Below are 5,536 nucleotides of genomic sequence, written 5' to 3'. Positions count from 1 at the left end.
CCATATTATTTTCAACAAAAGTCCGTATCTTTAAGTTCTCCATATATGGCTTAACATGCTAACGACGTTGCCAAAAATATTGCGGACAGAGAGTGAGAGAGATAGAGAAAGGGAGAGAAAAGAGAGAGAAAGAAAGAGACAGAGAGAGAGAGAGAGAGAGAACTGCGCATATGGGTTTTTATACATTCGGATAGGGAGATGACCCAATTAGTTTTGTGTTCTCTTCATTAGTTTAAACATGTGACATGTGACATCATTGTTCAGGCTGCATAGTTAAAAATGTGTTTCTACATTCCAATATTCCTGAATTTTAATTTCTTTCTTTAACTATAATTTAGTTTATACATTTAAAACGTCCAACATATTATTTTCAACAAAATTCCGTATCTTTAAGTTCTACATACATCACTGAACATACTGATCACATAGCCTTAAAAATGTTGCGTACAAGAGAGAGAGAGAGAGACAGAGAGAGAGAGAGATGCGCATATGTGTGTTTATATATTAGGATGTCGCAACTAAAAGAAAAGAAAATGAAGATAAGGGATCAACTTTTAATCTACAGATTAAAAGTCTGACATAAAATGAGTTTGTATAAAATGAGTTACGCAACCTGATGTCAAACCTTTTTTTACTTTCTCGTAATCGTGCACAAAAGTCAAACTGAATTTTCCTGTTTTGAAATCCTCCCTACTTTATCGTATATGGAAAGATGTGTTTTTATCGTGAACAAATCATAATCGAGAATTACAATATTTTATGATGTTTTACACCCTTATACAAATTTAGTTTTACAATCCTGTTAGACTCTGTGTGTGTGTGTATGTGAGTAAGTGTCTTGATGTGTTTCTAGGTGCCTGTGTGAGTGTTTTCTGTCATCGATTGCGATATGTTTGTAGTCAACTGGCGGTCTCGTAAAAGCAAATAACTGTAAGTTATTAAACGAATCCGAAATCCCCACCTTAACGTAAATTTAACCGGAAACGAAAAAAGTCACTGTAATCGGATTTCTATCCAGAATCAGCATTTTTACCGTCGGACAAATTTACCTTGGAAAAGAAAAAAAAACTATTAAACTTACCTGAATGAATTTTGTGTATATCTATCTTTATTTCTAAAATTAGACAACAACATTAATTTTTTCCTCTTTTATCAATGACGTCATTATTGTTGTTATATATCGATTTCGGCATTCGATTTATTTTTTATTTTTATTCAACAATCAATGATGTCATCTATATACTACTAAAAGTCAAGTTTGTTTACATGTTTGAATATTTATTTTTTTGTTTGCCTGATTGACTATTGTGATATGTTCGACTCTACCGGGACAGCTGTAAAATAGTATGTAGGTAGAGAATAATTTTTTAATGCAGACAGACTGTTAATCACACATTTATTTAAAGACGTTAATTAATTTATTGATTTATTCATTGTTAAATTAACCGTATTTTTTTGAAAATGTTAATACTTTGAATAAACTTTTGTGGGGATAGTGACGTCCCTTGATAGTGACGTCAGAGTTTTTTGTTGACTCTTTAGTACAATAAAATGGCGGCGTCTATCGAAGAGAATTGTGTTCCCATTCCAAAGTTTAACGCGTTCTAAATCTAATTTTCTGTCGGTCATAACTTTAACAATACGTCCGTTTGCTGTATTTATTACGTTCCAACACTTATATCAATTTTCAACTGTCTTTTTTCATTTAGTTTTACAATAAATTTCTCTAGATCTAGATCTAAAGATCAGCTGTCGAAGGAAATTTATGAATCTAGCCTAGATCTAGATCTAGGTCACTAAACTCAATGTAAATTCTACATCTAGAATCTATTTCAGGCCTTAATACATCTAGAATCTATTTCAGGCCTTAATTATTTTATATAAATCTTTGTTTGGCTAATTTAAGATAAAATTTAAGTTACTACTTCTAGACTAGACGCTCGAAATCAAGTTGCATCAAAGTATAGTATAAAAATTCATTTGTGACGTCACGAGTAAATAGCTAAGTTTGTAGCGTAGTCCGCTCTCATGCGAGTGGTACAGGTTCTAGACCAATATGTCAATGATATTTTTTTTCAATTTTTTTTTTTTAGATGTTAATGATAAAAAATGATATTTTTTTTCAATTTTTTTTTTTAGATGTTAATGATAAAGTTGCCTATCTGAACTTGGCAGGATACAGGGCAGGTGAAGTAGAGTTCATCTGTTTCTTTGTCCTAACCATATGAAAGGATAGTGTGGTCAGAGACATGCTCGGCTGGAATCGTTTTTTAAACGATAAAAACATGTTGTCTGAGACTTGGCGGGACACTGGGCAGGTGAAGTAGAGTTGAGTAGGTCACATGTGACGTCAGTATATGAAGGGATAGTCCGAAATCGGTGTTTTCGGTGTTTTTAAAAGATAAGAAACATATTTTTGAATGTGGGCTCTGTTTTTGTGACGATAAGTGACACTGCAGTAGCGTAGCGAGGAGGGGGGGGGGGGGCGGGTGGGGAGGCGGGGGGGGGGGGGGGAAGGGGAGGCGGGGGGGGGGGGAAAGGGGAGGCGGGGGGGGGGGGAGGGGAGGCGGGGGGGAGGTGAAGGGGGGTAGGGGCGGGGGGACGTATGTTGGGGCGCCAAAATGGTTTGGAAAAATAAATTGAAAGGTTGAGGGGGGTTCAAATCGAAAGTTTGAGTGGGGGGGGGGAGGGGGTGCACATCAAAAGTTTGAGGGGGGGGGGGTTGAAAATCGAAATCTTGGGGGGGGGGGGTTAAAATCGAAAAGTTTGTCCCCGGGCGCCGGGAAGGCTCGCTATGCCTCTGAGTGACAGACGTGATGTTTTTTGATGGATGACCCCCGAAACCCACAGTTATCCAAGGGATGACGGGTATTCTAGTTCTATTTTATGAATAGACGCTAAGCGTGGACATTTCTACATTACTTTTTTCTGATAACCTTGATGCACACGTAGTTACTGCGCATCGATACTAAATATAGTCGTAGTCATATCCCTACGCCCTGCACCATAGCTCAAACTTGACAAAAGTCGTATTCACGAATATCTATCGTAGGCGCAGGAGGGGGAGAACCAAAGAAAACTACCGCCCCCCCCCCCCCCGTAATAAAATAGAATGTACATAGAAAGTTCATAATCTTACCAGTGTCCACTCCCTCCCCCCCTCGGAAAATTTAGTCCCACCCCTTCTCCGTGGAGAATAAAGAAACACGTGTCGTATTTGTTGATCATACAGACTAAAGGTAGACCTGGCAGCAGTAATCTTAAACCGTTTTTTTTTAGTTTTTTGCCACTAAACTCCAAATTTGCTAATATTGTTTCTTTCAGATTTTTTTTTCCGGGAAAGGGGGTGGGGAGGGGGCATTTGAAATTTTACGGTAGTTGACAAAATTATTGGGTGGGGGGGGGGGGGGGTAGAAACTGGTAAATATTTTCTATATAAATTGTATTTCGTTCTTGGTTTGGTGGTGCGGGCGCAGGGGGGGGGGGGGGGGTAGGGTAGAATTTCACCGAAGAGAAGCAAAACACTTAAGATTAGACAAAAAATAATATAAGACAACTAAATTAGACGGTAATGTTATTGTCCTTAGTATCAAGTTTCGATTACGTCAGTAGTAGTGTGTACTTTTTCGGCTCTTTCCAAACTGTTTAGAATATATTAGCAATGGGTACCCGATGCAGGTGAATTATAGGGCTAGATCTATATATTTTCAAAGTTGTACTTGTTTGAGAAAAACAATTTCTAAAATTAGTATTAAACAAAATGCAATGTGCTTTTCTAAACTTTGAACGATATTTGTGACAAAACAAAGAAATAACTAAATAGCTTCGACATATTTAAAATAACATAGGCTACCAATACCTATTAGAAAAATTAAAATCAAATTGTATACATTATTACACAACACATCTTAAATGCACACACTAATAAAGAAACTTAAATAATCCCGATAAAAACTCGACTGTTCAATGGTATTTATTTTGTTTTTCAAAGTAGTGTTTTTTGGTTTCGGCTGAGAAAATGTAGACATTTTATATACCTTTTTTAAGCAGATCTGTAGAATAAAATGGTTCATTTCTTCATATTATAAAATTTAAAGATGTGTTAAGCGCATGTTATTGAATTTGACGTCATTGGCATTGTGTATCGTTTCCGACATTATATTGTTACTGCTATTTTTCCCTTAAAATCAATGACGCCATTAAAGTTGTGAAATCATTGTGTTTTGTGTTACTTATATGTCTCTAGTGCGTTCTTGTCATAATCATAAACACTTTTTCGGTTGCATAATTAAAATATGTTTCTACATTCGAATATGCCTTTATTTTTATTTTATTTTTTTAAATACAATTTATTTTATACATTTAATAGTCCCAACGCATTATATTTAAAAAAAAACGCAATCTCTTTAAATTCGCCATATATTGCTAAACATACTGATCTCATAGTCTCGGAAAATATTTTGCAAGCAGAGAGAAGTGAGCACATGGACTTTAGTAAATTAAGAATTTAAAATTATGTTTCTGTTATCTTAATGTTGTCTTCGTTTGTTTGTGCGAGTATTCAACAAGCATTTGAAAATTAATAGTTTAAATTCTAAGCACTGCAACGTCTCTTCAATTTGTAAATTTGGTCCGTTAAACATTCCATTATTAACAATAAAGTATGATTTTTCTGGAAGTTGTCGATCTAATTTAAGCACTTTAAAAAATTTATAGATTATATTAGGCCGCAGTCAGTCTAGTTCTGTTTTCGATTACTTTAAGCGACGCTGATTTTCCATTAAGTACATTATAGACTAGTGGCAGTGTGTAAAGTATTGGGTTGACGGCAGAGTTTAGTGGCATTATGGCTACAGCCAGCCAGCTAAAGACATTTGGACTAAATGTATAACCAGCAGCAGACAGGAGACCAATGACGCAGACAGGCAACCAACAGAGAACGTTGGATACGGCAATAAGAGAAAGGTTTTTGGCGACCGTGATCTCGCGTCTCCTGTGGGTTGACGTGTTTATCAGAGAGTTAGACGGCATGGCTATTTGTTTGAAAATTAAAATTTGCCCCAAACTTATCATCAGCATCATAATAAAATTGACAACTATGTAAATAACTAAAGAAAATGTCCAGCCTAGAGGGTGGGTCAGATTGACCGGAAGTGCCAGACACATCGTGTTGGACGAGTAGACCTGCCAGTCAGGAAACAAAATGGGGATTGTGGAGATGGCGATTCCAGTTGACCAGATCACAGCTACGACAATAATTAAAAACTTTGGGGTAAAATGTACCGTGTTCAGTGTATTTTTAAAGATTACATATCGATCGAATGTGATAAGTAACACAAAAAGTGACGACGTCTCGGTTGAGAGAGTAGCGAGAAAACCTGCGGCCTTACACATTATACTGTCTCGCCATTCTATATCATATATTACGTAGTCGTCACGGTAGTAAACATCCGCTCCTGCTATGATCAGTAAATAAACGCTCATGAGCAAATCTGACAAGCCCAGGTTTGTAACAAACATCCTGTAGCCTTGTTTT

This window comes from Physella acuta, unplaced genomic scaffold, assembly GCF_028476545.2.
Source record: "Physella acuta isolate Inbredline_101_S28 unplaced genomic scaffold, ASM2847654v3 ptg001426l, whole genome shotgun sequence".
NCBI classification, from domain to species: Eukaryota; Metazoa; Mollusca; class Gastropoda; family Physidae; genus Physella; species Physella acuta.
This window is presented reverse-complemented; position numbering follows the sequence as displayed.